At 35.2% G+C, this 11,090-nt stretch overlaps 1 long non-coding RNA gene across 3 annotated transcripts; it reads right to left on the minus strand.

The window, feature by feature from the left end:
* Window positions 1-1,242: 1,242 nt before the first annotated feature.
* On the minus strand, window positions 1,243-4,676 carry LOC108476788 (uncharacterized). Of its 3 annotated transcripts, none has more exons than XR_001870138.2 (5): window positions 4,197-4,676; window positions 3,477-3,881; window positions 2,683-2,802; window positions 1,859-2,002; window positions 1,243-1,607 (listed from the first exon to the last, which is right to left on the minus strand). It is a non-coding gene; the product is annotated as an uncharacterized LOC108476788 (long non-coding RNA). The 3 variants fall into 3 exon arrangements; XR_001870139.2 differs by having other exon boundaries at window positions 3,535-3,881; window positions 4,197-4,675; XR_008280192.1 differs by having other exon boundaries at window positions 3,750-3,881; window positions 4,197-4,672.
* Between the last annotated feature and the right edge of the window lie 6,414 nt (window positions 4,677-11,090).

Consider the following 11,090-nt stretch of genomic DNA (forward strand, 5'->3'; position numbering starts at 1 on the left):
GATTATATTAGATTTTAGATTTAAAATTTGTTGTTTAGATTTTAAGTTTGAAACTAGATTTTAGATTTTTAGCTTAGACTTTAAGGGTACGTTTGGTTCACTATAATGGAATAGGGTTGTAATTGAATAGGATTGTAATGGAATAGAGCTGTAATCAGTAATTCAATTGTTTGGTTGAATGGAATGGAATAGAGTTGTAATAGTATTCTTGTATTTGGTTGAATGGAATAAATATTGTAATAGTATAAGGAAAAAGACTTAAATGACCAAAATACCGTAATGTAATTTTTTAGGTAGTTGATTATTGTTATTAAATTTAAATAAGATTATTGTTAAATATATTTTAATAAAAATAAAAAATAATTTAATCATATTTTAACATAATTATTATTAAATACAATTTAATAAAATAATATATAATTTAATAACATTCTTAATATAATTATTAATAGTATTTAATAATAATTTTAATATAATATTATTATTAAGAATATTTCAATACCTAATATATTTGCTTCAATCTAGCCTCTCATCTTTTCTTTTACAAAGAGGTCACAATCGTCAATATAAAAATGAGTTTAACATATAATATGATAATCTTCTAATAACAATTTATTTTAAAAGTCCATTTTAATAGAAGGCATATTTTTATATTTTATTTTACCTTTTATAATAATATGGTAACAACAAGTAATTATAAGGTATACTATTTAATAAATTAATTATTTATAGCAATCTTTTGGTGAAATAAAACCTTCAAATTTTACATAAAAATTACTAAATTTTAGTAACATTAGTTCTTTTCATATGTGAAATGAAAAATCAAAACTTATAATCCTTTGTTATTCAAAAACCATAATCCTTGATTTTATGTTATTTAAAAACTCATAGTTCTTTATGTTATTCAAAAACATGAAGAAAACTCGACAAATATAAAAAGAGCTGAGATCTGTAATCCCTTTGTCTCAAAAGCCATTCCTCATTTTATGTTATTCAAAAACTCATAGTTCTTTCTGTTATTCTCGTATAAGAAATAACGAATTCTCTCCATATCATTGGCTACTCTTAGGAAGTCAAACTCATATACGATCTTGACGACACAAAAGATAAATAATTAACAACATGCAAAAGAAAAATGAAATCCAAATCCAAGTGGAACGATACTCACAATTTACATAATTTGAAAAGTACATAAAAGGAGGATAGAAAATTGTTCATTATAGAAAATATATATCAAGTGGATTATTACCCTTAGAGCTCTCTTCTTCAACTTGTTCATTATAGAAAATTGTTTGAGTCTAGCTTTCATAGTCTCACCCAACGGAACATTGGGTGCTTTGTTGGCATTTTGTAGCCATGGATGTTCTAGATACAATAGTTGGGATGATTTTTTATGCATAGAAAATATATATCAACATAAATAAAGCATGTAACATGTACAGAAGGTTACCAAGCACTTCCTGTACTATAAGACACTGCTTTGGATCAGGATTAAGCATTTTCTTTACAAGGTCCTTTACATTGTCTGAAACTTTAGGCCATGGGTCCCTCTTAAAGTCAATAGCAGAGTGAATCATTGTTTGTGCCACCCTTTGTTCAGTCTCTGTCTGCAAACACGAGAAATGTAGTTTATATCTATTTTTCTAAAAGTAAAAGAGTATATAGTGAATCGTATGCAAAAGAATACATCAAACTCCTGATACATAATATTAAAGAAAATTTAAAAGTTTTTTTTCTTTATCTCTCTCTTTTCTTTATCCAAACCCTGGAAGCACACATTGTCTCCACATTTATCTCGAGATATAACCTTCATGATGTGAAAAAAAAAAGGGAAGTACTTGAAAATAGAAAGACAAACCTTCAAAAAACGGTGGCACACCACAAAGTAAAATATATACGATAACTTTAGCACTCTAGACATCAACCCCTGGGCCATAATTACGTTTGAGAACCTCTGGAGCCATGTAATATGGGCTTCCCACTATCTCATTGAATTGTTCACCTGTTAAAAGAGAGCATTCTTGAGCTGCTTGAGCATAAATATAAAAAAGAGATAACTGAAGCAATCCTATAGTTGCATGGACCTATAGTTCTTAGAAAACAACCGCTTTGAGATAGAACGATTGTGTGTATGTAAAACTATGTTCCACAATGATCCAGCATCATATTACAGTTGGAGATAACAAAGAAAAGGCCTTCTACTCACAGGCATCAGATCTTGGCATTCAGATGGCTAGAGATTTTTGTGCAGAAAGTTATGGCATTGAGGGAGTTCAACAAGCTAATCACATGGGTGTTTTGGTTCAAGCAGATAGACTTACTAATGCTAGTGATAGGGATGACCAGAATGTGATTAAAAATGCCCCTTCAAAGGTTGGTGAAATAGACACTGCCATCACTAGTTCCCCATATCCAGCTTCTGCTAAAGGGAAACAGATGAATGCAATTGTCTCTCTCCCTAATTTTATGGAACGCTCAGGAGGGCTAGCCACTAAAAACTAACAACAACAATAATAGTAATGTTTGGGTGCTATAGCCAATATCCCCCTTCGCTCGTGTTTGCACCCCACGATATTTCATATAATACCATAACAACAGTGGAGCATCCGAACCGGAGTAGTAATCTCAAATTTAGGGGTAAAAAGGAACTATGAAGGAACACATAACCAAAATCCATTCTACCTGACCAGTAATAGTAGGAATCAGTGGTAGACACAGGAGTAGTCTCGACGAGTTGAGGCACATTTCCCATAGGATATGAATCGTCTTGGTGCATCATATCCAAGTTAACTATAAAACAATCTATCAAAAAAAACCTAGTTAATCGAAGTAATCAAAAACACACATCTGATAACTTTGTACCAAAAATCAAGAAATAATTCAAACTGACTCATTTGACATTTTGAACTGATAATCCAAATTCCATATTCAATTGCATTCAATGTGACTATAAAATTTGAAACTAATAATAAGGAAAAGAAGACTGGATTTATTAGATTCCAACATCTAAGATGAGATCAACAAATCTGCAGACAAGTCCTTACAGACCATTTATTGAAGAAATTATGCTGCCCTTGAGGTATAGCTGTTTTCAAGAACCCTTGGATCATTACTTTATCACATTAAAAAGTCCATAAAACATTCCTCAAAGGTAAAATTTTGTAAGGGTTGAAAAAGATGTTCAAAATGAAAGACTCAAACAATGCAATATATAGTAATCGAAAACCCAACCAAAAATAGCTAATAGACATGGACAGGCCTTGTTTAGCTTAAATATGATATGGTGTTTCTGAGTGCACAGTATAACATTAGAAAATTTAGAGAAGAAAATCATCGAAATGTTTTATTTGAATACGAAACAAAAATGGCATAATGATATTGAAACAATTTCAAAAATATATAGAAAGATAAGATCATATAAATACAGGACTATAATTATTTCTTCATTACAAGAAAAAATGAAATCAAGTCCTTACTTGCTCAATGTCTCGCTTTATTATTGTGTCAACAATATCCTCAGCTTTAGAAACATACCTTGTAATCACTCGCTTGTTCATTGTGTCAATTGTATATAAAGCTTCAGAAATCATTGCCTCATTGCAATGTGCACCAATCAATATATTACTTATACCAAGAATTAAGAAAGGAAGGGATGATTTTTGATGTTGTAGATAACAACATTTCATCAATTACACATGCCATGAATTAAGCATAATCGGTAATAACAATATTGATCTAATGCCTTTCACCTTCAATTCCAAATAAGAGATCAAGAGCATCCTTTAACAATGAAGACAGCCAATGGCAGTGCTAATACCACAATGTTGACTTCCAAACCTTATACTTCCATCATAGTTAAAAACCCAACAGCTTTATTAGTACTGCATTGTAAGCAATTAAAAAAGAAATTTTAATTTGAATACAAAATCCATTAATCAAAGTGGAAAATTTTATAACATCATGTTGAAGACTTAACTTCAGCATTTCCCCTAAATAGAAAACCCAAAATCAATTTGGCCTAATTAACAAGAAAGCATTTAATCAAAATGCTAAAAGCACTATCGAAGCATCATCAACACTATCGAAGCGTGAAATTCTTACTTAACATCGGTGTGGGTAGCAATGGTGTTAAAGGAAGAGTGGAAAATAGACAGAATCCTTCCACCATTAACAAGTGAAAGAAGAATAAACCTTACCCATACGGTGGCACTGCCAGAAAGACTTGCATTCTCATCAATCAATTCCAATGATAGGTTGGAATCGCTTAGGAGTGGTAAACGAGGTGTGGGTCTTTGGCCTTCAAGTTGATTTGCTTCCTTTCAGGTCAATTTGAGCGTGAGATTGTTGATGGCTAAGGAAAAAAAAAGTGAAATTGTTGAGAAATTTCAATCTGAGGGTGTTTTCGGAAGGGCAAAGAAGATCATTTAGTGGAGAGGTTGGAATAGCGAATTCGGAACCTCCTCCCCTGAATGGCTATTCAACGATTTTCGAAATGAAGCTGTAATCGCCATTTGCCTTTTTAAGCTTTCCAACGAACAAAACCTTTGCTTTACTGTAGAAATTGGAACTGTCCCTAATGGCTTTGCCATTACATTGAACCAAATGAAGCGTAAAGTTTAAATTAGATGGAAGACTTTCTGGATTAGATTTCAGATTTTTAGATTTGGGTAAAATATCAAAACTATCATTTTTATTTGCCTTAGTTTACATTTTCTCACTTAAATGTTTTAGTCATATTATCGTGTTTTAACATTTTAGTCATTGAGTCGTTAATGGTGTAATAGTAAGCTTGTACCACCCTTACCAGTATTCGACGCCGGAACAGGGTACAAGATATTATCGGACTTATACACAAGCAATCATACGAAACCAAGACATAAACTTCCATCCAATTTTAAAACTTTTCATATACATTAACATCGTCCCTAAAATGAACCTATGAGGCCCATAACATGCATTGGGGATGGTTCGGGACTAAACCGAGAATTTTAGAAAAATCCACAACACTTAGAAAATTTTTCATGTTTTAAGAACCACACGCCCGCGTGGCTTGGGACACACCAATGTGAGCAGGCCGCGTGATCCCACACGCCCGTGTCTCTAACCGTGTAACTCTCTGTTTGTCACCCTAGAACAAATTGAAGACACACGGCCAAGTCACACGCCCATGTGCTAGGTCGTATGGTCGATTTAATATTCATAATTTTTCATAAAATAAGTGCAGACTTCACACGTCCAGGGCACACGCCCGTGCCTAACACCATGCCATCCACACGGCTGAGACACACGCCTGTGTCTCTGTCCGTGTGCTCAATTCTGAGCATTCTATTTTGCAACAATTAAGGTGCAGGGGACACACAGCCGAAACACACACCTATGGGGCTAGTCGTGTGTGAGACACAAGCTCGTGTGTTTACCCGTGTGGACAAAAACAAGGCTATTTACCAAGCCACTTTGTCACCCTTTTATGCACACACCTACACAACAAAACATGACACCAATCCAAGCAATTATACTCAACCAATTCAGCCACAATAAAGGCATCGACATATCATTCACATGCTACCATATACAACATACAACATCACATCCTTATCAACTTCAATCATGCAAATTTCCACATCCATGAAAACATCATCATATGCATATATGGTTAAACCAATATTAGCCAATTTTAATGGCCATTTACAAAATGAATTATCAACCAATATAGGACAACACATTAGGCCAATTCAATTATGACACATAACAAAATAACCAAGTTCCTATACATGCTATAACTCAAAATGTCAAATTCATTGGTACCCAAAATAATCAGTTGATAGTGTGAGTGGATCTCTGACAGTCTCCGATCCCCGAGCTAGCTTGGTGACACTATAAGATAAGGGAAAGAAAAGGGGAGTAAGCTTTAAAGCCAAATAATTTCCCATGCAAATAATAGGCATCATAAACATACATTTAACATACAATTAACATAATGATAATTAGCATAAATATCAATAAACTCTTATAATCATAACTTACTCAATCATAATCTTACTGAGGTTTATCACATAACGAGCTCATTACATATGATTTTTACGTACATACCTGAGGCATCTCAAATTGGATTTACACACAATTCATCTTTGACATACTTATTAAATTACCCGTTGATCCATTTGGAATACTAAATGATACTTGGGAATCCTGTACACGCGGTACCATACCAATGCCATTTCCCAGATATGGTCTTACATGTAATCTCGTATCGATGCTAATAGCCCAGCTATAGTCTTATACGAAATCTCACATGTAACACCCCGTACCCGAGACAGTTGCCGGAGTCGAACACGAGGTATTTACGGACTTATTTCATTGACTTACACAGTTCATTTTTTTTTATTTCCAGACAAGCTGGCTAACTGCATCACAGTCACTTTAGAAATCATATCTCGAGTTCCAAAGCTCAAAAACTGATTCCGTAAATTTTCCCTGAAACTAGACTCATATATCCATCTACAAGTTTTTTTCTAGAATTTTTGATCGGGCCAATTAGTACAGTTTATTAGTTAAAGTCTACCCTGTTTCAGGGTTCGACTGCTCTGACCTTCATGCATTACGACTTATATATCTCCCTGTACAGGGCTTCAATACTTATGCCGTTTGTTTCTAATGAAACTAGACTCAAAAAGGAATCTATACATATATGGCATGACTTCTAATTATATCTGGTTAATTTATAGTGAATTTCAAAAGTCAGATCAGGGGATCCAAAAATTGCTCTGGCCCTGTTCCACGAAAACTTAAATATCTCTTAAAATACGACTCATATGATCGTTTCGTTTCTTCCATATGAAATTAGATTCATCAAGGTTCGATTACATAATTTATTCACTATTTAATTCCATTCATACTATTTTTAGTGATTTTTCAAATTTACATCACTGCTGCTGTCAGCATCTGCCTTTAAGGTAGACTTTACCTATTTCATAGTTTCCATGATTCAACTAGCCCTTTAGCATATATAGCACAAAATATGATCATGATTAACCATTCCAATGGCCAATCATTGCCAAGCATATCCACACCTCTCAATAACCATATACATACAAAATGATTATATCACTATGCTCAAAATATATAAGCCATTTTCGCATGGCTATCCAAATATATACAACACCAAAGTACTTGACTAATAACAAAAGGGCAGTCCTATACATGCCATTAGCAGAGTTCAACTAAAAGAGTACCAAAAGGGCTTTGATAGTGTGGACGACTTCGACTTTGACAATGCCGAGTCCGATAGCTGACGAACCAAAATCTATAAAATAGAGAATCAAAGAAACGGAATAAGCATTTAATGCTTAGTAAGTTTTGAGCAATGAAATTAGGCACAATTGAAGTATAGCATTCATATGACTAAACGGATAATTTCATATACACACATTCTCAAAATCATACCTACTTCACATTACCAACCCTTATACTCATACATAAGAGATCAACTTAACCAAAAGCCGGAAGCTCATTCCCAAACCAAGTACCTTCGGGATTTAACCGGATATAGCTACTCGCTCAAATGCCTTCGGGACTTAGGCCGGATATAGTAGTTCGCACAAATGCCTTCGGGACTTAGCCCGGATATAGTAACTCGCACAAATGCCTTCGGGACTTAGCCCGGAAATAGTAACTCGCACAAATGCCTTCGGGACTTAGCCCGGAATTAGTAACTCGCACAAATGCCTTCGGGACTTAGCCCCGTTATCATCCGAATATTCATGCACATATCAGTAAATCATGACACATCGTTATTTCATTTTCATAACTAGAATTCAAACACAAGTCAATTATTAAGCATTCCCATTTTTGGCTCAATAGCCACATACAAACAGCATGATTTGGTTTGCTTTATGTCATGATCTCTATGCACATACGGCTACCCATCATACGTATAGACTAATTAACTCAACATATAATTCAAGTAGAATCATTATATCACCGTATATTTGTTATGCTTATACGTCATGACTTAATCAAATCGTAAACTAAGTTTCATTACTCGAAAACTTACCTCGGATGTTGTCGAACGATTTCTACGGCTATTCGATCACTTTTTCCTTCCCTTTATCGAATTTAGTTCCCCTTTGCTCTTGAGCTTAATTTAACAAATAAATTGATTTAATCATTTGAACATCAAAAAGAGAAACTCAAGGTACTTAACACATATATACATTAGACATTAGAGTCACATATATATGAAATCATGAATCAACTCAACATATTAGCCCACACTCTCTTTTAGCCGATTATCTAAGCCAAGATAAAAGCATCAATATGCTTGCCTCTAACCGAATACATGCAACACCAATCTACCTCATATGGCCGAATATGCATGTCTATGTTGAGGCTGATTTTATGCTTAATACTTCCTACAAATATGGTTACTTGTATTGACTACATACCATTTTGTTTCAAGTTCAAAACTCGGCTAATACACATATATACACTAGTAATCAAATACTAACATTTGCACTTCACCTTACTACCAATTCTCATCTACTTCCTACCATGGCCGAATGCATCAAGACACCATACCATTTCAATTTTGGTCATGGGTTAAACAAAGAACTTAATGTCTAACTCAAAATGCTAAAAAGAAAATCCAAGAGTCATCAATCACCATCACATGTATCATTACAAAGCTTCACACTTAGCATGCAAATGACATCAACACAAGTCCACCTTAGCCGAAACTTAACTCATCTTCATGCCTCATCACCACAACATCAAACACCAACCAAGAAGACAATACCCATGGCCGAATATCATCTCCATCTCATAGCAAAGATTTAAACCATGGGCTAGGTAGAACTCAAGCTAACAACTAAAAATATGCATGAATCTCATGGAACAACATCAACATACCGTAGTCTAGTGAACTACCATAGCCGATTTTCTCCAAGCTCTTTCCCTTCTTTTTCTTTCTTCTATTCGGCCAAGTTGAACAACATAAGAGCTTTTTCTCTCTTTTTTTTTCTTCATCATTTTCCTTTTCATTATTTTATTACCATGCTCCTTATTTTATCATTCCTCCCATGAAACACTAACATAACATGTTTATAATACCTTTTTACCCATAGCATGGCCGGCCACCATCCCAAGTTTTGGGTATTTTGACATGCAAGGACAACATTTTCTAGCATGCATTAATAGGCCACTTTAACATTTGCCTAGCACATTTCTAAATTTTCTCACACAAGTCCTATTTAGCAAAATTCACTTACAATTAACAAAATTCAAACATGAAATTTTCACACATGCCTATATACATATAATAAGCATCAAATATAATAGTTAATTATTTTTATGACTCGGTCTTGTGGTCCCGAAACCACTTTCCGACTAGGGTCAATTTAGGGCTGTCACAACTCTCCCCCACTTAAGAAATTTTCATCCCCGAAAATCTTACCGGTAAATAGGTTTGGGTATCATTTTTTCATAGAGTTCTCGGTCTCCCAAGTAGTTTCTTCCATCCCGTGTTTGAGCCATAACACTTTTACTAAAGGAACCTTTTTGTTTCGTAACTCTTTCACTTCACGAGCCAGGATACGAATAGGTTCTTCTTCATAACTCATATCGGGTTGAATTTCAACCTCGATGGATTAATTATGTGCGATGGATCGATCTATAACGTCAAGCATCGAAACATGAAAGACGTCGTGAATCTTTTCAAGTTCGGGGCAAAATCAATCTATACGAATCGACCGACTCGTTCGGATATTTCATATGGCCCGATGAACCTCGGACTCAATTTGCCCTTACGCCCAAATCGAGTATCTTTTTCCAAGGTGAAACTTTAAGAAACACTTTATCTCCCACGATACTCAATGTCCTTTCGTTTCAAATCCGCGACGACTTTCGACGATCCGATGTCGCCTTCAGACTTTCACGAATTATACTTACTTTCGCTCAAAGATCTTTAATCAAATCAACTCAAAATTTTACTTTCACCGAGCTCACCAAAACAATGGTGTACGGCATTTTCGACCGTACAAAGCCTCGTAAGGCGCCATCTTAATGCTTGACTAAAACTATTGTTGTGCGAACTCAATCAAAGGTAGATACCGCTCCCATGAACCACTAAACTCAAGGATGCAGATCTCAACATATCCTCGAGTATCCGAATTATCCGCCGGATTGACCATCGGTTTGGGGATGAAAAGCGGTGCTAAAATGCAACTTGGTACCCAAAGCTTCTTGCAATTTCTTCCAAAATCGCGAGGTGAATCTCGGATCTCTATCCGACACAATAGAAATGGGTACCCCGTGTAATCTCACAATCTGAGAAACATACAATTCAGCTAGTTTATCCAGTGAATAATCCGTATGTACAGGAATAAAATGAGCCGACTTAGTCAGTCTATCAACAACAACCCAAATCGCATCTTTCTTACTTGTCGACAATGGTAACCTAGACACAAAATCCATCGTGACTCGATCCCATTTCCATTCAGGTATCATGATCGGCTGGAGTAAACCCGTAGGCACTTGATGTTCCACTTTCACTTGTTGGCATATTAAACACTTCGAAACAAAATCGGAAATGTCTCGTCTCATACCATGCCACCAAAACTGACGTCTCAGATCGTTGTACATTTTCGTGCTGCCCGGGTGAATTGACATTCGGCTACTATGAGCTTCGTTCAGAATCATCGAAATAAGTTCTGAACTTCTTGGAACACACAAACGACTTCTGAACCTCAAATAATCGTCGTCATCAATTTGAAACTCTGATTCCCTATCCGAAACACATTCAGCCCGTTTTGCAACCAATTCATCATCGACTTTCCGGGCTTCACGAATTTGATGAATCAACAATAGTCTAGCCTTTAATTCTGCTACTAACACATTGTCGGATAGAACAGAAAAGTGTACATTCATCGCTCGTAAAGCAAACAGTGATTTACGACTCAAAGCATCCGCAACCACATTAGCCTTTCTCGGGTATAGTCAATGACAAGCTCATAATCTTTTAACAACTCAAGCCAACGTCTTTGTCGCAGATTCAAGTCTCTTTGAGTCATCAAATATTTGAGACTTTTGTGATC

Source organism: Gossypium arboreum, chromosome 3 (genome assembly GCF_025698485.1).
Source record: "Gossypium arboreum isolate Shixiya-1 chromosome 3, ASM2569848v2, whole genome shotgun sequence".
Lineage (NCBI taxonomy): Eukaryota > Viridiplantae > Streptophyta > Magnoliopsida > Malvales > Malvaceae > Gossypium > Gossypium arboreum.